Consider the following 13,512-nt stretch of genomic DNA (forward strand, 5'->3'; position numbering starts at 1 on the left):
ATAAGGCAAACAGACAGTGGCCAAGATATGTGCGTTTATGTGTGTGTGAGTGTGTGCGTGTGTGTGCATTTAAGAAAATGCACGTGTACCTTTGGCCTAGCTACTACATATGTTCATACAATTAAAAAAGGAATAATGACTCATTAACCAAACAAGTCCTAGAAAAAGAAAATACTCATTTAATACAATCACAGCGACTTCCTCACTGTTTCCACTTCATTGCTGCTTATGTGAGTAAAAACAACATGCTAAACGGAGACTTTCAGGACCCCGTGGGACCAATTAATGCCACGTGACTTCCTCCTTGCCTTCCATGAAAATAACTCTATTATAATGGTCTGTGATATTAATATCAGCTTTGGAAAAGTCAGGCAGCGGCTCCATAGGGAAGGAAGTGGCCTGAGCAAGGACAGTGGAATGTGCAGTATTTGACAGACTAGAGGCCACATCTTTTTATAAGCTGCATCACGCAGTTCAGTGAGGCAGGGGCTCCAAATGGGCTCCTCGGTTAATTAGGGTTCAAAGGCCACCAGGGTAGTCAACCTCTGATCTCGAGCTCTAAGAAAATGCGGTTATGGGGGGAAGATTGGAAATTCAAGAAGTTCTCAGAAATAAAACCATTTCTAAAGCATTTTTTTCCCCCTGAATTTCTCCAGATTTCTGCCCACCACAGAGGCAGGATGTATTTTGACAGCCTCTGTTTGTGTTGGAATATAGACCTGGGGTGAAGACTGGTGGGTACACCTCCCAAGTGGGTTGAGTGGTTTGGTGGGATTTTCCAGTGATACCAGAATTCAGGGCAGAACCAAAGGGAATATGAGCTACCACATCAGTAGCCCTGCTCCAGGTTTCCCTCAGATGCAATTGTAAGGATACCCGTCCCACTCACTGCAGGTTCTTGCAGAGATTGTGTCCTGCCTGTGGCAAGTCAGATTCTCTCTAGCATATGGCAAAGGGCCAGCCAATTTTCTTGGTTGTAAATTGCTGCAGGGCATTCCCCTCAAGGGTGGACCCAAAGCACAGTGGAGAATAAGAAGTCCCCTGGGAGCAGATGTTCAGTGGTATGTCCAGGAGAAATTGCCTAAGGCAATGATCTAGATCCAATTCCTAGACAGTGGCTAATGGTTTGGCCAGACAACCTGAGGCTCAGAAGGAAAAATATTGGAAAACTGGTGATACAGAAGTTTAGGGAGAAAGCTGGATACACTTCTTAGAATGAACCCAGAATATGAGAATATTTGTACCCAATCTGCATGCTCATCAAAAGTCCTCTATGGAAAGATTTTTAAATAATCAGGAGGACAGAATGACTCTCACTGAAATTATCCATCAGGGTATTTTCCTGGTGTTTGATCAATGGACTCATAAATAAAACAGCTATGTTGGCAGAAATCGGTCTAATGACACGAACTAATGACAAGGACATGCTCCCATTATGGTGACTTATGGCTAGTACCTCAGCTGAGTCCCCCACTGGCCAGGACTAGCAACGAGGCCTGAACACCAGGATGGCACTATATCTGCAAGGCCAGTCAACTACACAGTAGTAACTGATTACATTGGACACTTCCATCTTGGAAGGGGCAGAAATTGCCCTCACTGAAATAGACACCTATTCTACATGTAGGTTTGTTTTTACTGCCCCACTGTGCTCCTGCTAACACTTTCATCATGTAAATTATTTACACTCTTAAACATCATAATGAAATTCTTACTCTACACTTTTGTTTTATAAAATCATTGTGATTTTCTTGACATTTATTTTCTAAATCTGTTGAAGTAACATTTAAGATGACTCTATATAACCGACGTATGATAAAAATTAAAATTGTAAGTAGATTGCTGTAAGGAACTCACTTTGAAGAGAAAGAAATAAGGCAGTGGGCTAGTGGCCATAAAATTCACTGTTCTAACCATCTGTCCCACTATTCAGAGCAACTGACCTTATAGAAAATGGAATGATCTATTGAAGACTCAGATATCATACCAACTGGCTACCAACTGGTAGACAGCTTCTTGCATATTTGGGGTGCTATCCCTAGGATGAAACATTTACTTTGAGTTAATGGTGAATAAATGGCCCTCTTTCTCCCTGTTCTAGAACACACAGATTCAGGAACCTTAGGGAAGAAATATGGGTAACCACTCACAATCACATCTAATAACCCACTACCAAACTTTTGCATTCTGTCCCTGGGCCCTGATGGTTTAATAATTTTAGTCCCCAGTGGAGATTTGATTCAACTAAGAGATATTACAATAATTCTATAAAACTTAGTGATGAAACATTCCCTTGGACATTCAGGGATTCTCATGCCATTGACCAATTGTGAAAAGAGGAAGTTGAATTTTTGATGGGTTGATTGATCCTGACAACTAAAAAGAAGGAAAGGGAGGACCATGGACGCAACTTAAGGGCACATTTTGTACTATTATTTTGGGTGGGAAAGATGAATAGAAGACTATTGGAAGTTTATTCAGGCAGGAACAATAAGGGCTCAGATTTCTAAAGCATGAAGTTTCTGGTTTAAGTTGTCCTACTCTGTGATAGCTGAAGCAGAGAACACGGAATGGCAGTGAGGGAAAAGCTGCGTATACTAGTTATGGTCTACACGTAGAGATGCCTGTTGTGTATAGAACATGTTGGTGGTGGTGGTTATAATTACTATTTAATCTTCAATTTTAGAAATTCAAGATGGGATTGTAACAGGAGGAATGGTCAATGGCCAGAGAACTTGGACTGAAACTGGAGGGAATAGATAAAAAATCTTATTATTTTTCTCTGTTTGGGGAAAAAGTGAGTATATTTTTGGCTGCATGAGATGGGCTACCAATATTGTGTAAAAATATTTTTGGAAGTGTAAGTTTGGGAGGAAGTGTTTGTCAGGATGTAAGGCAGACACAGGAATAAATTATAATAGACTTGACTATCCAGAATCTCAACATTCTTTTTATTTTGGCAGAATCCCCAAATAGGTGTGAAAGCAGGACCCTACTTTACACTAGGGAAACAAAGGAGGTAGCTATTTCCTCTCTCTGCTTCCTGATGTCAGTATGGCCATGTGGCCTAGACTTGGTCCATCACATTTAGGTTCCCACCCAGGACTTTGAGACCTGAAGGAGTGATGTACAGACCAAGGATCAGGTAAGAACCTTTTTATGATGACAGGGACAGCAGAGGTGAGAGACTTGAGGTGGGGTCAGCTAGTGTCCAAGGTGGACGTGGTGACAATGAAAGCAACATCACATGTTGAGAGCTGGAGATATTTTAACCAGATTGTTTCAGTGCAGTGAACTCAGCTATGTTTTTAGCTGTCCAACTTTCCTTGACTGCCATCCATTTTCTGAGTCAGGTTCTCCAGGCTTCATGTTGATTTGGAAGCTATCCAATATCTTCCAATGAATTATTTTCCTGCTTGAGATGGCTAGAGTCAAATCTTGTTATTTGTACAGTGGTATAATGGCTCAAGGTGCCATTCATTCCACCTGAATAACCTCACTGCAGTCTTTTCTCATGAAATTGGCAGACACTGTGGTCATGTTGGGATTGGTCACTGTCTTGGTACAAGACTTCTTTTCACCAAAGACTTGTTCCTGCTCTGGCTTTCCATGTAGTGGCTGTCCATACTTCATTTTTTTTAGTATAAAAACCCCTTCCCTTTTAGAGTATGGGCATGTTTTTTCTTAGGACTGGATTAGGAGACAATGTAAGGAGATTATCATTATGAACCAAGCAAAATTGTCCTTGAAGTTAATCCCAGCTCTTTTGTGACAATTGATTAGATGAACTCTGACTACTTTAGTTCAAGGTGAGTTCCTTTCCCATGAAGTTAAAGGTATGCTAATTTACCTTCCATTTTTGTAATGTAAAGTCACTTTGTGGATCTAGCAATTAACTCCAATATGCTCCAACCTTCTTCTTCCCAGACCACCTCTTAGGACATTAAGCATTTTATCTCCTTAGTGTTCCTTACTCTAATACATTGTAAACTACCCCCAGTCCCAACAGAAACACAGGGAATTTGGGAGCCTTAGCCAAAGATCCATAGTTTTGGCTAGACAGAGTTCCATTCAGTGATACAATTTAGCTTATACCCACTGAGAATAATGGAAGCACAAAATGTTTTTAATGGAAAAAATAATAATTTATTCATTTAAAACTTTTTTTCAAAAGTATTTGTTGAGCAGTTATTATGTGCCAGGCATTACCCTAGTCATTGGAGATTTATACATGAACAAAATAAAGTGTCTTACAGTTACTTGGGGGAGACAGAGGGTAAACAGATTTAAAAGAACTATGTTCAATGATGCTAAGTACTATTGAGAGAAATAGATCAGGGTAAAGGCCCTGGGGTGTGACAAGAGCAGGCTTACATGTTCAAAAAAGTGTGAAAAGGGCAATGTACCTGCAGAGTGAGCAATAGGGAGATTATTAGATTTAGTGGGGAACCAGAACTTATAGGACCTTAAGACCATTGTAAGGATTTACACTTTGGCTTTGAGATGGAAAGATGTTTGAGGGTTTGAATCAAGGAATGACATTACCTGACTTAGCTTTTTCCACAAGGATGAGTACATTTTCTAAAAATTGAGGTAAAATTTACATAGAGTGAAATCACAAATTTTAAGTGTATTCTCATGTGATTCTGCCAAATGTATACATTTCATAGAACCAACACCTCTGAATAAAATACATTTTTATTATCCCAGAGTTTCTTCTAATTTTTCTTCTCAGTCAATTTCTGGCTCTAGGCAACCACTATTTCAATTTTTTAAATCACAAAAAATAAGTTATATTTGTCCTAGAATTTTATTTAAATAGAATCACATGGTATTTACTCTTTTGTGGCTGGCTTCTTCCACTGAACATCATGTTGTTTCTGAGAGTCATCCATGTTGTTGTGCAAATCAGTAGTTCATTTTTTTAATTGCTGTATAATGATGCCACAAGTAATTTAACCATTGTACTATTGATAGTTCTTTGGATTATTTTTGTTTGTTTTGTTTCCTTGTTTATTTTTGCCATTATTAATAAAGCTGCCATGAACATTTCTGCCATGTATGTGTTTGGATGTATGTTTTCATTTCTCTTAGTAAATATTACCTAGAAGTGCAATTCCTGTGTTATAGAGTAAATGTATCTTTAAAATTATATGAAAATGCCTAACAGTTTTTACGAGGTTGTACCATGCTATACTCCTCTCAGCAATGTAAAAGGGTCTCGTTTGCTCTACGTGCTCTGGAAAATTTGGTGTTGTCAGCTTTTTAAATTTTAGCTATATCTTTTACTTCTATACACATTACAAACCTCACCTTACAATGTTATTAGTTCTGCTTTAAATGGTCAATTTCTTTTAAGGAATTTATAAGAGGAAGACACATGATATTTTATGGTAAACCACTCGTTTATTATTTCTGGTGTTCTTTATTTCTTCCTGTGAATTCTAGTTTCTATCTGGTATCATTTATCTTCAACCTGAAGAAAATCTTTTGGATTTTCTTGTAATAAATTCTATCAACTTTTGCTCATTTGAAGATGCCGTTATTTTACCCTCCTTTTTGAAGAATATTAATTGTTTATATGATTCCATGTTGATAGTGGGGTTTTTCCCCTTTGTTATATTAAAGATGACATTCCATGATCTTCTGGCTGCTATTGCTTCTGATGAGAAGTTAGCTGTCATTTGCATCATTGTTCTTCTTTATATAACCTATGTTTTTCCTCTGGCTGCTTTCAGGGCTTTTCTCTCTATCTTTAATTTTCAGCAGTTTGTGATGTGGCTAGATGTGAATTTTTTTCTTTTCTTTTTTTTTCTTTTGTTTGTATTTAGTCTGCTTGGGGTTCGTTGAACTTCTTGGTCTGTACACTGATATTTTTGAACAAATATGGGAAATTTTCATTTATTACTTATTCTCTTTCTGGGACTCCAAATACATGTGTATTAGTTTTAATTGTACATAAGTACTTGAGCATCTGTTTATTTTTCTTCAGTGGTTACTTTTCTGTTCTTCTGCCATTTCTAGTGTGTTATTTTTCTGCCATCTCCCTTATCCATTGAATTTTTAATTTATTATTCTATTTAATAACATTTATTTGATTCTTTATTTTGTAATTACATTTGTTTTTATTCCCTGTATCTTCACTCATTAAGGTCATATTTTCCTTTAACACTTAAAACATATTTCCCTTTTTTAAACGTATTTTTTATTTTTATTTTTTATCTTGTCTGTGCCACACAGCTTGCAGGATCTCAGTTTCCCAACCAGGGATTGAACCCAGGCCACAGCAATGAAAGCACTGAATCCTAACCGCAAGATCATTAGGGAAGTCCCCAATTTTCCTTTATTTCTTTTACAATATTTATAATAACCATTTTAAAGTCTTTGTCTGCTATATCTAATATTTGGGCCATCACAGGATAGATATCTATTGCTTGCTTTTTTTCTTGACTGTCACAATTTCCTTTTTCTTGGCATATCTTGATATTCCTGATTGTGTGCTCAACTTAGTGAATGCTACATTGTAGAATCTCTGAAGGGTGTTGAGTTTTGTTTTAGTAGGCAGTTCAATGACCAGCTGTTTACACTGAACTTGTAAAGCCTTAGTTTTCTGCTTTATTATGGCAGATCTATGGAGAGCCCAAAGTGTTTCCCAACCCCCTCCATCTTGGGGCTGGGTGGAAGAATCACCAAACTCTGCCTCCTTTGAGGCTTTTGTCAGGGCTTAGTTTGCAGCATTTTTAGGGCAGAAACAGAGTAGGAATTACTCTAACGTATGCTCCTTACTCCTCAGGCTTGGCCTTTCTGACCTCTCAGCTAGTTGCCTGGGATGTTCACAAGGTATTAACAAAGTTTCTCACTCTGCCTGTAGCAGAACTCCAACATCCCCAAGTACTTCTTATTCCTCTCATATCTCTGTTTTACTTTCAAACACACAGTAACCAGTCTCTTGAGAGCCTCATGTAGTCTTGCCCTGTGCATGTTTAGCCCAGCAACCCTCAACCAAGGACTCACAGATTCTCTCACTTGGGGTTTTGAATAGTTCCTTCTTCTCTGATTACCTACCCTTTGGATTCTAGCTGCTTAATTATTCTAAACTCAGATATATGCTTAGGCAATTCAGTGGGACTGCCATGCTCTGCCTGGATTTCAGCTCAATGCACTATGATGATGAACATATCCCTAGCACAATTGTGCAGCTTACCGTGTGATCTTCTTTTTATCTCAGGGACCATTGTGTTTCACTGCTTTTTGTCCAAAGCCTAATAACAGTTGCTTATATATTTTTCTAGTTTTATAGTTTTTTATGGTGTGTGGGTTAGTCTGGGACCAGTTACTTTGTCATGGCCAGAAGCAAAGAAATCCCCCTTTAAGCAGATCTCCCTCCTCCTCAATGGTTTTAACACTGGCCATCTGTGGGCCACATTACCTTATGTACTAGCTGTATGCCTGGACAAATTAGCCTTTTTTTCCTATAGGAAATTTTATTTTCTAAGTCTTCCACTTCTTCTCTGTTACTGGACCTTCCCTGGGATTATCTTCACCTTCTCCAAATCATCTCCCAAGATGCAAATCATGGTGTTCCGACTATAGGTTTTTTGTCCCTTTCCTTCCAAAATGTTCTGGCTTCTAATGCAAACTGGCCCACCTTCTCTACTTCTCCTGTCTCCACTACCCTATGTAGCAAACAAGCAATACAGAAACAACAAAAAGTCCAATCAAATCCTAATTCCAGTGCAATGGGTGATTACTTACTCTATATTAATACACCTAGGAGGGCTGCTCAAAGGACCATTCTCTAACTTGAGCAAAGCAAAGCAAAACAAGACAAGTGCATTCCATGATGTTTTGGCAAATAGCCAGCGGCTCAAAGTTGTTAAAGGATATACTCCAGCTCACACAACTAGCCAGGGGTAGAACTAGCTATAATCTTGATTGTTTGGCTCCCAGAAGACGCTTTTCCAGTGCACATATTTAACAACAGTTAACTTCTCAGATTGACTAGTCACTCAACAGAGCTCAACAGGATTGGTAAGGAGTTAGACTTTGGTCGTGGTGGTGATGGTGGTTTGTGTGTGTGTGTATGTGTAGTATGTACGTGTGGTGGCAGGTGGAGTGCGGTTGTGGGTGGTGTAGGAGAGTAAGGTCTAGAGGTGAGTGGTTGCTCTGGGAGGGCAGGAGCTAGAAAGAGAACTCTAAGTACTTGGAGATGGAAGGGGGTGTTACTGGCCTGGCACTTTCTAGTTCTTCCTATCAACTAGAGAGTATACCCATGAGTGTCCCGTAATTTAAGGTGACAGAGTTGTCCTCAGTCAGCCCCTGGTGCCTCTTTAGCTGTTTTCACACGTAGAGTATCTTTGGTGATACCTATCTCCTTGGACCTCTGTGCAGAAGAGTATTTATTTCCAGACTCAGCCTTTGACTTTGCTGGCAGAATATTGAAACTCAGACTGAAAATCAGGCATGCCTGGATTTTGGAGGCTCTGGAGGATCTCCCTCCTCCCATTTCACTGGGTCCTATGGGCAAGTTGATGGTGGAAATGTGATAGGGGAAGGTGCCTGTTTCTTCCTTCCCTCCCCAAAGGTATTCAGTGTCCACCCCTTGGTGATGCAGTCTTTCCTGAGAAACAGAACACACCCAAGCAGTCCTGAGCGGAGGGGGGCTGCCAGCTCTCTTGCCCCCCACCTGCACATTTCCCCCTAGTGTAGTGTAGCTGTGTTGCAGCCGCATTCAGAGGAACCTACGGGGAGCTCCTCCACAGGGTGGCTTTGATGATTTCTTCAGACACATGGAGCAGACTGACAAATTGACTTTCAAGTGAAAGGTCAGTGCAGAGAACCGAAGGGGTAGAGCATCTGGATTCACGATTAAAACGCCTGTGGAGCACAGTTTGCAGCTCCGGTGTCTCATTGTGTAGGAGGTGCTGTCAGAGGGACTCATTTGGCAGCTGTGTCTGACTCTGGATTGAGATTGGGGAAAATAAAAATTCTTTGTGGTTGTGTGTGTGTGTGTGCATGGTGCACCCGCAATTGTGTGTGGGTGTTTCAAGAGAAATCTTGCTCTTTGGCCAAAAGCAAGCACAACATTTTGCTAATTCAATTCTGCCCTGGAGTTGACCTTCCAGAATGGTCTGTCCAGGGTGAGCAGATCCTTAGACTTGCTAGCTGGCTCAGCCCTGTGCCCACCTTAGAGAGCTGAGAATTAAAGAACGATAAGGATGGAGTTGGAAAACCAAGGTTAATCACTGACTTACTCTCTGACCTTGGACCAGTTGTCTTTTGCAATGTACAAACAGCTGCTTCCAGACACCTGCAGAAAATGTATTTCCTCAACCAGTTCAAAAGAAAGCCAGACCCCATCGATGCCTTTTCTCCGTGTTACTTGGTCATAGAAGCGTTTGTTCTGTTTCAGTTTACAGAGTGATTCCATACTGAAAGACATGGTGCAAGAAAACAGGATATACGGAAGGAGTGCCCAGGACCTCAGAAGGTGCTGTGTAGTTTGGGGGTGCAGTATACCTAGAGCTCAGCTTTCTCAGAATGCTTTATCTGCCCAATACTTGCCTTTGGGTTCTTACTGACATCATTAAGCAGGTAGATGATAAAACCCTGTAATGACACCATTCATTATGGCTTGTTTACTTTCCTCCCCTTTGGAGCAGTCAGCCCCACAAGGGGTCTTAAAAACCCTCTGTTGAGTGATGAGATGCAAACCCCTCTCCACCAGGGAGGCTCTTCTTCTCCTTCTACCTCACACAGGCCCCACAGGTGTTTCCACTTTGGGGGGCCCTTAGGAAGGGATATTTATAGCTCACTCTTCCTCTTCCTCCTCCCAGGAAGCAGTCAGATAATGAAATTAAGCTTCTGGTAGAAAGTGTTGGAGAAGGTTGCTAGAAAGAGACAGAAGCTGAGCATGGAGTTTGGAGGGTCTTGCTTTGAAAGGACCAGCGTTTTCCAATAAGTAAAAATAACAGAGGACAATCTGAGCCCCTGGCTGCACTGTTTGGGAGACAAAGTACCCTTTGCTTCATAATGCAGGCTCTGGAGCTACCCTGCCAGAGATTAAATCCTACTTCTGTAACTTACGCACTGTGCGATCTTGGGCATATGATTTAACTTCTCTGTGTCTCAGTTTCCTTTTACACAAAATGAAGACAATAATAAGACCTATCTCACAGCGTTGTTGCAAAGAGAAGATCAGTTACCCCATGTGAAAGGCTTAGAACAGTCTCTAGCACTGCAGGACTCTTTGTCCTAGCAGTCCTAGCACTGCTAGGACTCTAGTCTCTAGCGCTGCAGGACTCTTTGTAACTATTCATTTTCTTTGGGTTAATTCATCATCCTTTTGTTTGCCTCCTCCATCTACTGCTGTCAGGTAACACATTCTTACAGGCTCCGGACGCGCAGGCTCAGCCACCATGGATCATGGGCCCAGCCGCTCCGCGGCATGTGGGATCCTTCCGGACCGGGGCACAAACCTGCATGCCCTGCATCGGCAGGCGGACTCCCAACCACTGCACCACCAGGGAAGTTTCTTTGGTCTTCAAGGTCCTGATACTTACCTGGATTTTCTCTTGCATTTCTCCTGTTCACTTTTAGCATTTTCTGTGACATAGAGAGTTATTTAGTTTTACATGTAACAAATATTTATTGGATATTTACTTTATACTGGAAACTTTTGGGGTACTAGGAACATAAGGGTGAATAAGACACATAGAGTCCTTGCTCTCATGAAGTTTATAACTTCATCTTATCTCATCTCTTCTGTTAGAATCTAAGCTCCTGATAGACAGGGTATCTGTCTAACTTACCTTGGTATCCACCAAAGCATTTAGCACAAAGTTTTGCTCATAGTAAGTATTTAAATGTTTGTTGACATAATGGTTATAGCACATATTTGAATACTTACTAATGCTAGACACCGTGTTGTTTTATATTTATTATCTTGCTAATCCTATAATAGCAATCCTATGAGACTGGTGTTTTCATTATTCCCATTTTATGGTTGGGGAAACCAGTATTAGAGACTTGCCTAAATTCACTCAGTAAGTTAGCACAAGGCCTTGTCCCAGGCTGCCTTATCTCTAAATTTCATGCTTTTTGAGTTCAGAAATGAAATTGAGATGAGTGGGCCTTTTTTTTTTTTTTTTAATTATCTTAGTAGATGGGCAAGTTTAATCTCAAAGTTAAGCCACTGAAAGTTGCATATATCCTCACTACTCTCTGGGCTTTTTCCTTTGTCCCTTTTTGTACTCTTCCAAAGAATGAAATTTCCTACTTGGACTAAAGCATTGCCTACAAGGTAATCCTGTTTCTCCGGCATCCACGTTTAGCTGTAAATTGATGGTCTTTTGCATCCTGTTGGCAAGGAAGCAGCAATCTACATGCTGGGCTGTCACCACAACCCTGGGAAATAGAAAGAGCAGCCATTTCACCTGCTTGAAATATGGGGTCTATTTTTAGAACTATGCAGATCAAGGAAATAATTAAACAGTGACTTGCTTAGTGACTAAGTTATAGGCCTGTGTTCTGTGAAGACAACGTAGATTTTAAATCTTTATTTTATTTGACTGTCAATTGATTACTTTTCTTCCAGCTCATAGGAAAGCAAATATAAAAAACTTGTTTTAGTGTCTTCAGTTTACCAGAGAGATGAGTAGTCTTTATTTCTAAAGCTAGGTTTTATGGTGGTGTTTGAAAACTAATCAATTGTCCAGATATATTTAAGGATTATTTAAAAACTTAAAAGTAGAACATACGATCTCCATATCTATAGCTCCTTGTCACAGCAACAAGCTATGACTCTGGGAGTTGTAAGTCTTTGTCATAGAACGAGTGACTATTGACAAATTACTAACACCAATTTTTATGCATGGTTTGTGGAATTTGCCTCATTACTTTAGAGTCACACACTTACATATTTTAAAATAATAATAAAAACATTCTTGCCATAGAGAAACAAGGGGTAGTCATAAGAGACAAGAAGCTTATCAGTTAAAAATATTTTAATTAAGTAATTCCATCAGGAAGTATTTATTAAGCATCTATCCAACACATAATTGAACTAGGACACAGACATTGCCTCTAACTGTAAGAAGGTCACTCACTAATTTGCAATTGTGAATGCTCTGTGTTAAAATTCACACATATGTCAGCCTGCTTGGGTGACATTTAGAGATGACCATATCAAGAAAATGGTGGAGGGCTTCCCTGGTGGCACAGTGGTTGAGAGTCCGCCTGCCAGTGCAGGGGACACGGGTTCGTGCCCCGGTCTGGGAGGATCCCACATGCCGTGGAGCGGCTGGGCCTGTGAGCCATGGCCGCTGAGCCTGTGCGTGCGGAGCCTGTGCTCCGCAACGGGAGAGGCCACAACACTGAGAGGCCCACGTACAGCCAAAAAAAAAAAAAAAAAAAGAAAATGGTGGTGGAGAACTTCAGTTTCTGGACATATTTTGGATTAAGTTTCATGAAAATCCTCTTCTAGAAATACTTAAAAATATAGACTAAAATAGAATAAACATAAAACAGAATAAACATTGATTAAATATACAGTGAAGTTTATAAGAAGGAAAGAAAATTTTCAAGGTAAAATGTAGAAACAACTAATAAAAAGATGGTAAACATTTGAGTTGTTGCTCTATTTACCTTGGCCATGGGGAGGAGTTTGATCTTCAAGATCTGAGGGCCTGGGTATTAAACCTCTTTAGGGAATAAACACACAACAACAATAACAACAAACTCCAAAATGTCTCCCTTGAAATAAATAGATAGTTGTGTTCATGTGGTATTATTGTTCAATATTTTTACTACCAATGTGGCCCAGGTATATCCAGACTATGGCATAAGTATGAAGCAGGTCCTGGGCTTGATGATATACCTACATTGACTGGCAGAAGGTAAAATACCTCTTTGGAGGGACATGCTTTCAGTCTTGGCCGTGTAAGATTCCCATAATAATATCTGCTAAAGATCAATTAATAATCCAAACTTATGAAACACAGATCCATCATAAATAAGAATCAGATTAAAAAAAATAGAAGAATTAGGCTACCAAAATACTCAAATAACAAAACTATCTTTTAGAGATAATAAAATAAGTATGTCTTAGATGATGAAAGACATTAAAAAGAAAGGATTAAAAACATAAACACAGAAATATTATCAAAATAGATTCTAAAAGGAATCAAATAACAATTCTAGAAAAATTTTTAAAAGGCTCAGTAGCTATTGAATGGATGACATAGCAGGTTAGATATAACTGATGAAAAAATGAGTAAACTGAAAGGTAGATGTGAAGAAATTACCAGAGGCAGCACAATAAGATAAATATTTGAAATTGGAAAAGAAAAAATATATATATAATATATGTATATATTATATACAATATATACATATGTATATATGATATGTATATAATATATACATATGTATATATTGTATATAATATATACAATAATAATATAATATATACATATATATTATATATTTATTATATAAATAATATATATATAT

Source organism: Aethalodelphis obliquidens, unplaced genomic scaffold (genome assembly GCF_003676395.1).
Source record: "Aethalodelphis obliquidens isolate GAN/ISIS:26980383/991018 unplaced genomic scaffold, ASM367639v1 scaffold24, whole genome shotgun sequence".
NCBI lineage: Eukaryota > Metazoa > Chordata > Mammalia > Artiodactyla > Delphinidae > Aethalodelphis > Aethalodelphis obliquidens.